This window comes from Tachyglossus aculeatus, chromosome 27, assembly GCF_015852505.1.
Source record: "Tachyglossus aculeatus isolate mTacAcu1 chromosome 27, mTacAcu1.pri, whole genome shotgun sequence".
NCBI classification, from domain to species: domain Eukaryota; kingdom Metazoa; phylum Chordata; class Mammalia; order Monotremata; family Tachyglossidae; genus Tachyglossus; species Tachyglossus aculeatus.
In genome coordinates, this window is record NC_052092.1 from 419,025 (window position 1) to 435,729 (window position 16,705).

A 16,705-nucleotide genomic window follows, 5' to 3' on the forward strand; every position below is an offset into this window, starting at 1 on the left:
GGAACCCAGGCGTCCTAACTCAAAATCCATGCTGTCTCTACTGAGGATTGAATCGCACCACGGGCCGAGAGCCGGGCTCCTCCTCGCCTCCACCGAGTGCCGGTGAATAAGTGGCGGATCTTCAGAGGTTCAAACTCGCTAAAAGTCAGAAAAGCAACGTTACGTCACATTAAATCTATCGGAAGGAGCTGCTTACCGGCTTTTTTTTTAAAAAAGGAATGACTCAGTCCAACATCCAGACGGGCTCCGGGGGCTTCTTCCTTTCTCCAGAAGAGAAAGCAAAAGTTACCCTGGGTAGTTTCATCTGGGCCAGGGGGAGGGGAGAGGAAAGTTCAGTTTTTTGAAGCACAAATGAAAATCGTGAGCCGTGGTTTCGATCGGGGTTTTTGATGGGAAGGCGGGTTTAGGCCTGGGGGCTTTAGACGGGGGCTAGAAAATCTCCGACGGCCAGACCTGCGAGGAGAGTCACAGTAATATCTTCCACTTAAAAGGCTAATTTCGGCTGAGGGATTTCCAGGGGCTTTGCAGGATATGAGATGATCTGGGATATGCGGGACTTCCCTGCGACGAGAGATCACTGTTAGAGACGGGGACGGGTGATTTGGAGCCCAGTACGATTCCTTCTCCACCGCCGAGTCACCGATGCTCCTGGAGTCCAAATCACTTGCCCAGGTCGGTTCTGCCGGCCGCAGAGCGAGGCCGGAATACTTAGTATTACTGATGAAAGCAGCGGGGCAAATAAAACTGCCTGAAATTCATTCGTTCAATCGATTTATTGGGTGCGGAGCACTGTACTAAGCGCTTGGGAAGTCCAAGTTGGCAACATGTAGAGACGGTTTCTACCCAACAGCGGGCTCACAGTCTAGAAGGGGGAGACAGAAAACAAAACAAAACATATTAACAAAATAGAATAAATATGCACAAATAAAAATAGAGTAGTAAATTCATACAAAAGTAATAAATTCATACAAAATGTTTAGATGGGAAGGCGGGCCTAGGACTCCCTAATAATAATAAAAATAATTGTGGTATTTGTTAAGCGCTTCCTATGTGCCAAGCACTGTTCTAAGCTCTCGGGCAGATATGACATAATAATAATAATAATAATAATAATAATAATAATAATAATGGCGTGTTAAGCGCTTACTATGTGCAAAGCACTGTTGTAAGCGCTGAGGGAATACAAGGTGATCAGGTTGTCCCCTGGGGGGTTCACAGTCTTCATCCCCATTTTACAGATGGGGTCACCGAGGCTCAGAGAAGTTAAGTGACGCGCCCAAGGTCACACAGCAGACATGTGGCGGAGCCAGGATTTGAACCCATGACCTCTGACTCCAAAGCCCGGGCTCTTTCCACTGAGCCACACTGCTGGGTTCACAGTCCCCGTCCCACGTGGGGTTCACAGTCTTAATCCTTCTAGACTGTGAGCCCACTGTTGGGTAGGGACCGTCTCTATATGTTGCCAGCTTGGACTTCCCGAGCGCTTAGTACAGTGCTCTGCACACAGTAAGCACTCAATAAATACAATTTTAAAAAAAACTTCATCTGATGATGGTGACAGTAACCAGAAAGATGATTTTTTAAAAAGCCCTTCCCCCCAGAGAAGTACATTTCATCTTCCTTTCCCCATTTTAGAATAAATAAAAAAACGGTTGAGTGCTTACTGTGTGCCGGGCATTGTACTAAGCGCTTGGAAGAGTCCAATAAATACAATCCTCGCCCTCTTCAGAGAGCATCGAGACTTCAAAATAACGCTGCCTCTCAGAATATCTTGGTTACCAAGGTTTTGCTCGCACCCGTCACATGGGACCAGATAAACTATGCCGGAGTTAAAGTAAAATAGAGTCAAAAGATGTAATTCCTGCCCTCAGAGAGTTTATAATCTAGCAGGGGGAGGCAGGCACCGAAATCGGCTTCATAAAGGAGGATGGAGGCGCGGGTGTGTGGAAGCAGGGCGGCTCGGTGGAAAGAGCGCGGACTTTGGAGTCAGAGGTCATGGGTTCGAATCCCGGCTCCGCCACCTTTCAGCTGTGTGACTTTGGGCAAGTCACTTCACTTCTCTGGGCCTCAGTTCCCTCATCTGGAAAATGGGGATTAAGACGGTGAACCCCAGGTGGGACAGCCTAGTCACCTTGGAAGCTCCCCAGCGCGTAGAACAGTGCTTTGCACATAGTAAGCGCTCGATAAATGCCATTATTATTATTATTATTTTATTATGTGTGGAGAAGCAGTGTGGCTTAGTGGCTTAGAGCGGGGGCCTGGGAGCCCGAAAGTCATGGATTCTAATCCCGGCTCTGCCAAGCAGCGTGGCTCGGTGGAAAGAGCCCGGGTTTTGGAGTCAGAGGTCATGGGTTCAAATCCCAGCTCTGCCAATTGTCAGCTGGGTGACTCTGGGCAAGTCACTTCACTTCTCTGTATATATATATATATATATATACATATATATATTATACCTGTATATATGTATATATGTTTGCATGTATTTGTACTTGTACTTCCAATTTGTACTTCCCAAGCGCTTAGTACAGTGCTCTGCACATAGTAAGTGCTCAATAAATACGATTGATTGATTGATTGATTGATGTATTTATTACTCTATTTATTTATTTTACTTGTACATATCTATTCTATTGATTTTATTTTGTTAATGTGTTTTGTCCCGATCTCTGTCTCCCCCTTCTAGACCGTGAGCCCACTGTTGGGTAGGGACCGTTTCTAGATGTTGCCAACTTGTAATCAATCAATCAATCAATCGTATTTATTGAGCGCTTACTATGTGCAGAGCACTGTACTAAGCGCTTGGGAAGTACAAATTGGCATCACATCACATCACATCACTTGTACTTCCCAAGTGCTTACTACAGCGCTCTGCACCCAGTAAGCGCTCAATAAATACGCTCGATTGATTGATTGATCTTGGAGGAGATGTGCTTGAGAAATCATCACTTCCCAACCCCGACTCCTCACAAGCCCGCCCGAAACTCTCCCTTCCCGAAGACGGAGCTCGTGCCATGAGTTCAAATCCACCACCCGAGAAGCAGGACTTCCACGGATGGATGACGCCACTTCACGCTCAGAAATGTCCCTCGAAAAATCAATCACCAAATGGTACTTCCCGGCATGAAAATACACCCACGGCTTCTCAGACAGAGTAACCCCGACACCGGCGATTAACAAGAACTATCTCCAAGAGGATGTATCTTTTAGAAAACGGGGAACCCCCACCCTAGATAATCATCATCATCATCAATCGTACTTATTGAGCGCTTACTGTGGGCAGAGCACTGGACTAAGCTCTTGGGAAGTCCAAGTTGGCAACACATAGAGACAGTCCCTCCCCAACAGTGGGCTCACAGTCTAAAAGGGAGGACAGAGAACAAAACCAAAGATATTAACAAAATAAAATAAATAGAATAGATATGTACAAGTAAACTAAATAAATAATAATGGCATTTATTAAGCGCTTACTATGTGCCAAGCACTGTTCTAAGCACCGGGGAGGTACAAGGTGATCAGGTTGTCCCATGTAGGGCTCACAGGATTCATCCCCATTTTCCAGCTGAGGGAACTGAGGCCCAGAGAAGGGAAGTGACTTGCCCAAAGTCACCCAGCTGACGAGTGGCGGAGCCGGGATTTGAACCCACGACCTCGGACTCCTCTTTCCACTGAGCCACGCTGCTTCTCTAGATCTGAAAATCACTTGCTCCCCTTCCCTAGCTCTCCCCCAAGGACTCACTTCAGCCCACGATGTGGGTCATTTGAGTTTTTACTGCGTGCAGAACACTGCGCAAAACACTCGAGAGAGCATCACAACCAATCTATCTATCAATCAATCATATTTATTGAGCGCTTACTGTGTGCAGAGCGCTGTACTAAGCGCTTGGGAAGTCCAAGTTGGCAACACATAGAGACAGTCCCTCCCCAACAGTGGGCTCACAGTCTAAAAGGGGGGAGACAGAGAACAAAACCAAATATATTAACAAAATAAAATAGAATAGATATGTACAAGTAAACTAAATAAATAATAATGGCATTTATTAAGCGCTTACTATGTGCCAAGCACTGTTCTAAGCGCCGGGGAGGTACAAGGTGATCAGATTGTCCCATGTAGGGCTCACAGGATTCATCCCCATTTTCCAGCTGAGGGAACTGAGGCCCAGAGAAGGGAAGTGACTTGCCCAAAGTCACCCAGCTGACGAGTGGCGGAGCCGGGATTTGAACCCGTAACCTCGGACTCCTCTTTCCACTGAGCCACGCTGCTTCTCTAGACCTGAAAATCACTCGCTCCCCTTCCCTGGCTCTCCCCCCAAGGACTCACTTCAGCCCACGATGTGGGTCATTTGAGTGTTTACTGCGCACAGAACACTGCGCAAAACACTCAAGAGAGCATCACAACCAATCTATCTATCAATCAATCATATTTATTGAGCGCTTACTGTGTGCAGAGCACTGTACTAAGCTCTTGGGAAGTCCAAGTTGGCAACACATAGAGACAGTCCCTCCCCAACAGTGGGCTCACAGTCCAAAAGGGGGAGACAGAGAACAAAACCAAACATATTAACAAAATAAAATAGAATAGATATGTACAAGTAAAATAAATAAATAATAATGGCATTTATTAAGCGCTTACTATGTGCCAAGCACTGTTCTAAGCGCCGGGGAGGTACAAGGTGATCAGGTTGTCCCATGTAGGGCTCACAGGATTCATCCCCATTTTCCAGCTGAGGGAACTGAGGCCCAGAGAAGGGAAGTGACTTGCCCAAAGTCACCCAGCTGACGAGTGGCGGGGCCGGGATTTGAACTCACGACCTCGGACTCCTCTTTCCACTGAGCCACGCTGCTTCTCTAGATCTGAAAATCACTCGCTCCCCTTCCCTGGCTCTCCCCCCAAGGACTCACTTCAGCCCACGATGTGGGTCATTTGAGTGTTTACTGCGCGCAGAACACTGCGCAAAACACTCAAGAGAGCATCACAACCAATCTATCTATCAATCAATCATATTTATTGAGCGCTTACTGTGTGCAGAGCACTGTACTAAGCTCTTGGGAAGTCCAAGTTGGCAACACATAGAGACAGTCCCTCCCCAACAGTGGGCTCACAGTCTAAAAGGGAGGACAGAGAACAAAACCAAACATATTAACAAAATAAAATAAATAGAATAGATATGTACAAGTAAACTAAATAAATAATAATGGCATTTATTAAGCGCTTACTATGTGCCAAGCACTGTTCTAAGCGCCGGGGAGGTACAAGGTGATCAGGTTGTCCCATGTGGGGCTCACAGTCTTCACCCCCATTTTCCAGCTGAGGGAACTGAGGCCCAGAGAAGTGAAGTGACTTGCCCAAAGTCACCCAGCTGACGAGTGGCGGAGTCGGAATTTGAACCCGTGACCTCGGACTCCTCTTTCCACTGAGCCACGCTGCTTCTCTAGATCTGAAAATCACTCGCTCCCCTTCCCTGGCTCTCCCCCCAAGGACTCACTTCAGCCCACGATGTGGGTCATTTGAGTTTTTACTGCGCGCAGAACACTGCGCAAAACACTCGAGAGCATCACAACCAATCTATCTATCAATCATATTTATTGAGCGCTTACTGTGTGCAGAGCGCTGTACTAAGCTCTTGGGAAGTCCAAGTTGGCAACACATGGAGACAGTCCCTCCCCAACAGTGGGCTCACAGTCTAAAAGCGGGGAGACAGAGAACAGAACCAAACATATTAACAAAATAAAATAGAATAGATATGTACAAGTAAAATAAATAAATAATAATGGCATTTATTAAGCGCTTACTATGTGCCAAGCACTGTTCTAAGCGCCGGGGAGGCAAGGTGATCAGGTTGTCCCACGGGGGGCTCACAGGATTCATCCCCATTTTCCAGCTGAGGGAACTGAGGCCCAGAGAAGGGAAGTGACTTGCCCAAAGTCACCCAGCTGACGAGTGGCGGAGCCGGGATTTGAACCCACGACCTCGGACTCCTCTTTCCACTGAGCCACGCTGCTTCTCTAGATCTGAAAATCACTCGCTCCCCTTCCCTGGCTCTCCCCCCAAGGACTCACTTCAGCCCACGATGTGGGTCATTTGAGTTTTTACTGCGCGCAGAACACTGCGCAAAACACTCGAGAGCATCACAACCAATCTATCTATCAATCATATTTATTGAGCGCTTACTGTGTGCAGAGCACTGTACTAAGCTCTTGGGAAGTCCAAGTTGGCAACGCATAGAGACAGTCCCTCCCCAACAGTGGGCTCACAGTCTAAAAGGGAGGACAGAGAACAAAACCAAAGATATTAACAAAATAAAATAAATAGAATAGATATGTACAAGTAAACTAAATAAATAATAATGGCATTTATTAAGCGCTTACTATGTGCCAAGCACTGTTCTAAGCGCCGGGGAGGTACAAGGTGATCAGGTTGTCCCATGTAGGGCTCACAGGATTCATCCCCATTTTCCAGCTGAGGGAACTGAGGCCCAGAGAAGGGAAGTGACTTGCCCAAAGTCACCCAGCTGACGAGTGGCGGAGCCGGGATTTGAACCCACGACCTCGGACTCCTCTTTCCACTGAGCCACGCTGCTTCTCTAGATCTGAAAATCACTTGCTCCCCTTCCCTAGCTCTCCCCCAAGGACTCACTTCAGCCCACGATGTGGGTCATTTGAGTTTTTACTGCGCGCAGAACACTGCGCAAAACACTCGAGAGAGCATCACAACCAATCTATCTATCAATCAATCATATTTATTGAGCGCTTACTGTGTGCAGAGCGCTGTACTAAGCGCTTGGGAAGTCCAAGTTGGCAACACATAGAGACAGTCCCTCCCCAACAGCGGGCTCACAGTCTAAAAGGGGGGAGACAGAGAACAAAACCAAATATATTAACAAAATAAAATAGAATAGATGTGTACAAGTAAAATAAATAAATAATAATGGCATTTATTAAGCGCTTACTATGTGCCAAGCACTGTTCTAAGCACCGGGGAGGTACAAGGTGATCAGGTTGTCCCATGTAGGGCTCACAGGATTCATCCCCATTTTCCAGCTGAGGGAACTGAGGCCCAGAGAAGGGAAGTGACTTGCCCAAAGTCACCCAGCTGACGAGTGGCGGAGCCGGGATTTGAACCCACGACCTCGGACTCCTCTTTCCACTGAGCCACGCTGCTTCTCTAGATCTGAAAATCACTCGCTCCCCTTCCCTGGCTCTCCCCCCAAGGACTCACTTCAGCCCACGATGTGGGTCATTTGAGTTTTTACTGCGCGCAGAACACTGCGCAAAACACTCAAGAGAGCATCACAACCAATCTATCTATCAATCAATCATATTTATTGAGCGCTTACTGTGGGCAGAGCACTGGACTAAGCTCTTGGGAAGTCCAAGTTGGCAACGCATAGAGACAGTCCCTCCCCAACAGCGGGCTCACAGTCTAAAAGGGGGGAGACAGAGAACAAAACCAAATATATTAACAAAATAAAATAGAATAGATATGTACAAGTAAAATAAATAAATAATAATGGCATTTATTAAGCACTTACTATGTGCCAAGCACTGTTCTAAGTGCCGGGGAGGTACAAGGTGATCAGGTTGTCCCATGTGGGGCTCACAGTCTTCACCCCCATTTTCCAGCTGAGGGAACTGAGGCCCAGAGAAGTGAAGTGACTTGCCCAAAGTCACCCAGCTGACGAGTGGCGAAGCCGGGATTTGAACCCACGACCTCGGACTCCTCTTTCCACTGAGCCACGCTGCTTCTCTAGATCTGAAAATCACTTGCTCCCCTTCCCTGGCTCTCCCCCCAAGGACTCACTTCAGCCCACGATGTGGGTCATTTGGGTTTTTACTGCGCGCAGAACACTGCGCAAAACACTCAAGAGAGCATCACAACCAATCTATCTATCAATCAATCATATTTATTGAGCGCTTACTGTGTGCAGAGCGCTGTACTAAGCTCTTGGGAAGTCCAAGTTGGCAACACATAGAGACAGTCCCTCCCCAACAGTGGGCTCACAGTCTAAAAGGGGGGAGACAGAGAACAAAACCAAACATATTAACAAAATAAAATAGAATAGATATGTACAAATAAAATAAATAAATGATAATGGCATTTATTAAGCGCTTACTATGTGCCAAGCACTGTTCTAAGCGCCGGGGAGGTACAAGGTGATCAGGTTGTCCCATGTAGGGCTCACAGGATTCATCCCCATTTTCCAGCTGAGGGAACTGAGGCCCAGAGAAGGGAAGTGACTTGCCCAAAGTCACCCAGCTGACGAGTGGCGGAGGCGGGATTTGAACCCACGACCTCGGACTCCTCTTTCCACTGAGCCACGCTGCTTCTCTAGATCTGAAAATCAGTTGCTCCCCTTCCCTGGCTCTCCCCCCAAGGACTCACTTCAGCCCACGATGTGGGTCATTTGAGTTTTTACTGCGTGCAGAACACTGCGCAAAACACTCGAGAGCATCACAACCAATCAATCAATTATTTATTGAGCACTTACTGTGTGCAGAGCGCTGTACTAAGCGCTTGGGAAGTCCAAGTTGGCAACATATAGAGACGGTCCCTACCCAACAGCGGGCTCACAGTCTAGAGGGGGAGACAGACATTAATACAAATAGATAAAACAATAAATTACAGATATCTACAGATAGATACATATGTGCTTTGGGGAGTCATTCATTTAATCGAATTTATTGAGCACTTACTGTGTGCAGAGCACTGTACTGAGCGCTTGGGAAGTCCAAGTTGGCAACATATAGAGACGGCCCCTACCCAACAGCGGGCTCACAGTCGAGAGGAAGAGTGTGTGGCCTTTCATCCATTCATTCCATCGTATTTATTGAGCGCTTCCTGTGTGCAGAGCACTGTACTGAGCGCTTGGGAAGTCCAAGTTGGCAACATATAGAGACGGTCCCTACCCAACAGCGGGCTCACAGTCGAGAGGAAGAGTGTGTGGCCTTTCATCCATTCATTCCATCGTATTTATTGAGCGCTTCCTGTGTGCAGAGCACTGTACTGAGCGCTTGGGAAGTCCAAGTTGGCAACATATAGAGACGGTCCCTACCCAACAGCGGGCTCACAGTCGAGAGGAAGAGTGTGTGGCCTTTCATCCGTTCATTCCATCGTATTTATTGAGCGCTTAACACATGCCACCATCATCATTATTGTTATTATTAACCGTGCTTGGCACATAGTAAGCGGTTAACAAGTACCATCATTGTGATCAATCAATCAATCAATCGTATTTATTGAGCGCTCACTGTGTGCAGAGCACTGTACTGAGCACTTGGGAAGTCCAAGTTGGCAACATATAGAGACGGTCCCTACCCAACAGCGGGCTCACAGTCGAGAGGAAGAGTGTGTGGCCTTTCATCCATTCATTCCATCGTATTTATTGAGCGCATCCTGTGTGCAGAGCACTGTACTGAGCGCTTGGGAAGTCCAAGTTGGCAACATATAGAGACGGCCCCTACCCAACAGTGGGCTCACAGTCGAAAGGAAGAGTGTATGGCCTTTCATCCATTCATTCCATCGTATTTATTGAGCGCTTAACACACGTCACCATCATCATTATTATTATTATTAACCGTGCTTGGCACATAGTAAGTGGTTAACAAGTACCATCATTGTGATCAATCAATCAATCAATCGTATTTATTGAGCGCTCACTGTGTGCAGAGCACTGTACTGAGCGCTTGGGAAGTCCAAGTTGGCAACATATAGAGACGGTCCCTACCCAACAGCGGGCTGTTACTCTATTTATTTATTATTACTCTATTTGTTTATTATTACTCTATTTATTATTACTCTATTTATTATTACTCTATTATTACTCTATTTATTTATTGTACTTGTACATATCTATTCTATTTATTTTATTTTGTTAATATGTTTGGTTTTGTTCTCTGACTCCCCCTTCTAGACCGTGAGCCCGCTGTTGGGTAGGGACCGTCTCTATATGTTGCCAACTTGGACTTCCCGAGCGCTTAGTACAGTGCTCTGCACACAGTTAGCGCTCAATAAATACGATTGATTGATTAATTGATTGAGAAGAAAGCGCTTACTATGTGCAAAGCACCAGTCTTGACACAAAAGCTAAGCAGCGGCCGTAGCGGTGGGAGCAGTAATAATAATTTGTACGGATTTATTACTCTTTGTGCAGATTTATTACTCTTTGTACAGATTTATTACTCTATTTTACTTGTACATATCTGAGAAGCAGCGTGGCTCAGTGGAAAGAGCCCGGGCTTTGGAGTCAGAGGTCACGGGTTCAAATCCCACCTCTGCCAATTGTCAGCTGTGTGACTCTGGGCAAGTCACTTCACTTCTCTGGGCCTCCGTTCCCTCATCTGGAAAATGGGGATGAAGACTGTAAGCCCCCCATTGGACAACCTGATCACCTTGTAACTTCCCCAGTGCTTAGAACAGTGCTTGGCACATAGTAAGCGCTTAATAAATGCCATCATTATTATTATTATATTTCCTACTCTATTTATTTTGTTAATGATGTGCGTCTAACTTTATTTCTATTTATTCTGATGACTTGACACCCGTCCACATGTTTTATTTTGTTGCCGTCTCCCCCTTCTAGACCGTGAGTCCATTGTTGGTCAGGGACCATCTCTATAGGTTGCCAACTTGGACTTCCCAAGCGCTTAGTACAGTGCTCTGCACACGGTAAGCGCTCAATAAATACGATGGAATGCATGAATGAATGAATCTAGCTTTATTTCTATTTATTCTGACGACTTGACACCCGTCCACATGTTTTATTTTGTTGCCGTCTCCCCCTTCTAGACCGTGAGCCCATTGTTGGTCAGGGACCGTCCCTATATGTTGCCAACTTGGACTTCCCAAGCGCTTAGTACAGTGCTCTGCACACGGTAAGCGCTCAATAAATACGATGGAATGCATGAATGAATGAATCTAGCTTCATTTCTATTTATTCTGACGACTTGACACCCGTCCACATGTTTTATTTTGTTGCCCGTCTCCCCCTTCTAGACCGTGTGTTGGGCAGGGCCCGTCTCTATAGGTTGCCAACTTGTACTTCCCAAGCGCTTAGTACAGTGCTCTGCACACAGTAAGCGCTCAATAAATACGATGGAATGCATGAATGAATGAATCTGGCTTTATTTCTATTTATTCTGACGACTTGACACCCGTCCACATGCTTTATTTTGTTGCCCGTCTCCCCCTTCTAGACCGTGAGCCCGTTGTTGGGCAGGGCCCATCTCTATAGGTTGCCAACTTGGACTTCCCAAGCGCTTAGTACAGTGCTCTGCACACGGTAAGCGCTCAATAAATACGATGGAATGCATGAATGAATGAATCTAGCTTCATTTCTATTTATTCTGACGACTTGACACCCGTCCACATGTTTTATTTTGTTGCCGTCTCCCCCTTCTAGACCGTGAGCCCATTGTTGGTCAGGGACCGTCCCTATATGTTGCCAACTTGTACTTCCCAAGCGCTTAGTACAGTGCTCGGCACACGGTAAGCGCTCAATAAATACGATGGAATGCATGAATGAATGAATCTAGCTTTATTTCTATTTATTCTGACGACTTGACACCCGTCCACATGCTTTATTTTGTTGCCCGTCTCCCCCTTCTAGACCGTGAGCCCATTGTTGGTCAGGGACCGTCCCTATATGTTGCCAACTTGTACTTCCCAAGCGCTTAGTACAGTGCTCTGCACACGGTAAGCGCTCAATAAATACGATGGAATGCATGAATGAATGAATCTAGCTTTATTTCTATTTATTCTGACGACTTGACACCCGTCCACATGCTTTATTTTGTTGCCCGTCTCCCCCTTCTAGACCGTGAGCCCATTGTTGGTCAGGGACCGTCCCTATATGTTGCCAACTTGTACTTCCCAAGCGCTTAGTACAGTGCTCTGCACACGGTAAGCGCTCAATAAATACAATGGAATGCATGAATGAATGAATCTAGCTTTATTTCTATTTATTCTGACGACTTGACACCCGTCCACATGCTTTATTTTGTTGCCCGTCCCCCCCTTCTAGACCGTGAGCCCGTTGTTGGGCAGGGCCCATCTCTATAGGTTGCCAACTTGGACTTCCCAAGCGCTTAGTACAGTGCTCTGCACACGGTAAGCGCTCAATAAATACGATGGAATGCATGAATGAATGAATCTAGCTTTATTTCTATTTATTCTGACGACTTGACACCCGTCCACATGTTTTATTTTGTTGCCCGTCTCCCCCTTCTAGACCGTGAGCCCGCTGTTGGGCAGGGCCCGTCTCTATAGGTTGCCAACTTGTACTTCCCAAGCGCTTAGTACAGTGCTCTGCACACGGTAAGCGCTCAATAAATACGATGGAATGCATGAATGAATGAATCTAGCTTTATTTCTATTTATTCTGACGACTTGACACCCGTCCACATGTTTTATTTTGTTGCCCGTCTCCCCCTTCTAGACCGTGAGCCCGCTGTTGGGCAGGGCCCGTCTGTATAGGTTGCCAACTTGTACTTCCCAAGCGCTTAGTACAGTGCTCTGCACACGGTAAGCGCTCAATAAATACGATGGAATGCATGAATGAATGAATCTAGCTTTATTTCTATTTATTCTGACGACTTGACACCCGTCCACATGCTTTATTTTGTTGCCCGTCCCCCCCTTCTAGACCGTGAGCCCGTTGTTGGGCAGGGCCCATCTCTATAGGTTGCCAACTTGTACTTCCCAAGCGCTTAGTACAGTGCTCTGCACACGGTAAGCGCTCAATAAATACGATGGAATGCATGAATGAATGAATCTAGCTTTATTTCTATTTATTCTGACGGCTTGACACCCGTCCACAAGTTTTATTTTGTTGCCCGTCTCCCCCTTCTAGACCGTGAGCCCGCTGTTGGGCAGGGACCGTCTCTATAGGTTGCCAACTTGTACTTCCCAAGCGCTTAGTACAGTGCTCTGCACACGGTAAGCGCTCAATAAATACGATGGAATGCATGAATGAATGAATCTAGCTTCATTTCTATTTATTCTGATGGCTTGACACCTGTCCACAAGTTTTATTTTGTTGCCCGTCTCCCCCTTCTAGACCGTGAGCCCGCTGTTGGGCAGGGCCCGTCTCCATAGGTTGCCAACTTGGACTTCCCAAGCGCTTAGTACAGTGCTCTGCACACGGTAAGCGCTCAATAAATACGATGGAATGCATGAATGAATGAATCTAGCTTTATTTCTATTTATTCTGACGACTTGACACCCGTCCACATGCTTTATTTTGTTGCCCGTCCCCCCCTTCTAGACCGTGAGCCCGTTGTTGGGCAGGGCCCATCTCTATAGGTTGCCAACTTGGACTTCCCAAGCGCTTAGTACAGTGCTCTGCACACGGTAAGCGCTCAATAAATACGATGGAATGCATGAATGAATGAATCTAGCTTTATTTCTATTTATTCTGACGACTTGACACCCGTCCACATGTTTTATTTTGTTGCCCGTCTCCCCCTTCTAGACCGTGAGCCCGCTGTTGGGCAGGGCCCGTCTCTATAGGTTGCCAACTTGTACTTCCCAAGCGCTTAGTACAGTGCTCTGCACACGGTAAGCGCTCAATAAATACGATGGAATGCATGAATGAATGAATCTAGCTTTATTTCTATTTATTCTGACGACTTGACACCCGTCCACATGTTTTATTTTGTTGCCCGTCTCCCCCTTCTAGACCGTGAGCCCGCTGTTGGGCAGGGCCCGTCTGTATAGGTTGCCAACTTGTACTTCCCAAGCGCTTAGTACAGTGCTCTGCACACGGTAAGCGCTCAATAAATACGATGGAATGCATGAATGAATGAATCTAGCTTTATTTCTATTTATTCTGACGACTTGACACCCGTCCACATGCTTTATTTTGTTGCCCGTCCCCCCCTTCTAGACCGTGAGCCCGTTGTTGGGCAGGGCCCATCTCTATAGGTTGCCAACTTGTACTTCCCAAGCGCTTAGTACAGTGCTCTGCACACGGTAAGCGCTCAATAAATACGATGGAATGCATGAATGAATGAATCTAGCTTTATTTCTATTTATTCTGACGGCTTGACACCCGTCCACAAGTTTTATTTTGTTGCCCGTCTCCCCCTTCTAGACCGTGAGCCCGCTGTTGGGCAGGGACCGTCTCTATAGGTTGCCAACTTGTACTTCCCAAGCGCTTAGTACAGTGCTCTGCACACAGTAAGCGCTCAATAAATACGATGGAATGCATGAATGAATGAATCTGGCTTTATTTCTATTTATTCTGACGACTTGACACCCGTCCACATGTTTTATTTTGTTGCCGTCTCCCCCTTCTAGACCGTGAGCCCATTGTTGGGCAGGGACCGTCCCTATATGTTGCCAACTTGTACTTCCCAAGCGCTTAGTACAGTGCTCTGCACACGGTAAGCGCTCAATAAATACGATGGAATGCATGAATGAATGAATCTAGCTTCATTTCTATTTATTCTGATGGCTTGACACCTGTCCACAAGTTTTATTTTGTTGCCCGTCTCCCCCTTCTAGACCGTGAGCCCGCTGTTGGGCAGGGCCCGTCTCCATAGGTTGCCAACTTGGACTTCCCAAGCGCTTAGTACAGTGCTCTGCACACGGTAAGCGCTCAATAAATACGATGGAATGCATGAATGAATGAATCTAGCTTTATTTCTATTTATTCTGACGACTTGACACCCGTCCACATGCTTTATTTTGTTGCCCGTCTCCCCCTTCTAGACCGTGAGCCCGCTGTTGGGCAAGGCCCGTCTCTATAAGTTGCCAACTTGCACTTCCCAAACGCTTAGTACAGTGCTCTGCACATAGTAAGCGCTTAATAAATGCCATTATTATTATTATGATTGATAAGTGGGTGGCAGAAGGGAAACAAAGCAAGTGCAGAGAAGCAGCGTGGCTCAGTGGAAAGAGCGCGGGCTTTGGAGTCAGAGGTCACGGGTTCAAATCCCGGCTCTGCCAATTGTCAGCTGTGGGACTCTAGGCAAGTCACTTCACTTCTCTGGGCCTCAGTTACCTCATCTGGAAAATGGGGATGAAGACTGTGAGCCCCCCGTGGGACAACCTGATCACCTTGTAACCTCCCCAGCGCTTAGAACAGTGCTTTGCACATAGTAAGTGCTTAATAAATGCCATCATTATTATTATTATTAACCCAGCCCTTAGAACAGTGCTTGGTACATAGTAAGCACTTAATAAATGCCATTATTACTACTGTTATTATTATTATAATAAGCTCTTAGTACAGTGCTCTGCACACAGTAAGCGCTCAATAAATACGATTGATTGATTGATTGATTATTATCCCAGCCCTTAGAACAGTGCTTGGCACATAGTAAGCGCTTAACAAATCCCATCATCATTATTATTATTATTACCCCAGCCCTTAGAACAGTGCTTAGCACATAGTAAGCACTTAATAAATGTCACTATAATAATAATAATAATAATTATTATTATTATTATTATTATTATTACCCCAGCCCTTAGAACAGTGCTTGGCACATAGTAAGTGCTTAACAAATACCATCATCATCATGATAATTATTATTATTACCCAAGCCCTCAGAACAGTGCTTGGCACATAGTAAGCACTTAATAAATACCATCATCATCATCATTATTATTATTAACCCAGCCCTTAGAACAGTGCTTGGCACATAATAAGCGCTTAACAAATACCGTTTTATTATTATTATTATTATTATTATTATTATTATTATTACCCCAGCCCTTAGAACAGTGCTTGGCACATAGTACGTGCTTAATAAATACCATTATTATTCTTATTACCCCAGCCCTTAGTACAGTGCTTGGCACATAGTAAGTGCTTAATAAATGAGCGTCATCATTATTATTACTATTACCCCAGCCCTTAGAACAGTGCTTGGCACATACTAAGCGCTTAATAAATGCTATTATTATTATTATTATTATTACTCCAGCCCTTAGTACAGTGCTTGGCACATAGTAAGCGCTTAACAAATACCTTTATTATTATTATTATTATTATCATTATTATTATTATTACCCCAGCCCTTAGTACAGTGCTTGGTACATAGTAAGCGCTTAACAAATACCATTATTATTATTATTATTATTATTATTATTATTATTATTATTATCATAATTACTCCAGCCCTTAGTACAGTGCTTGGCACATAGTAAGCGCTTAACAAATACCATTATCATTATTATTATTATTATTATTACCCCAGCCCTTAGAACAGTGCTTGGCACATAGTAAGCGCTTAATAAATGCTATTATTATTATTATTATTATTACCCCAGCCCTTAGTACAGTGCTTGGCACATAGTAAGCACTTAACAAATACCATTATTATTATTATTATTATTATTATTATTATTATTATTATTATCATTATTATTATTCCCCCAGCCCTTAGTACAGTGCTTGGCACATAGTAAGCGCTTAACAAATACCATTATTATTATTATTATTATTATTATTATCATTATTATTATTATTACCCCAGCCCTTAGTACAGTGCTTGGTACATAGTAAGCGCTTAACAAATACCATTATTATTATTATTATTATTATTATTATTATTATTATCATAATTACTCCAGCCCTTAGTACAGTGCTTGGCACATAGTAAGCGCTTAACAAATACCATTATTATTATTATTATTATTATTACCCCAGCTCTTAGAACAGTGCTTGGCACATAGTAAGCGCTTAATAAATGCTATTATTAT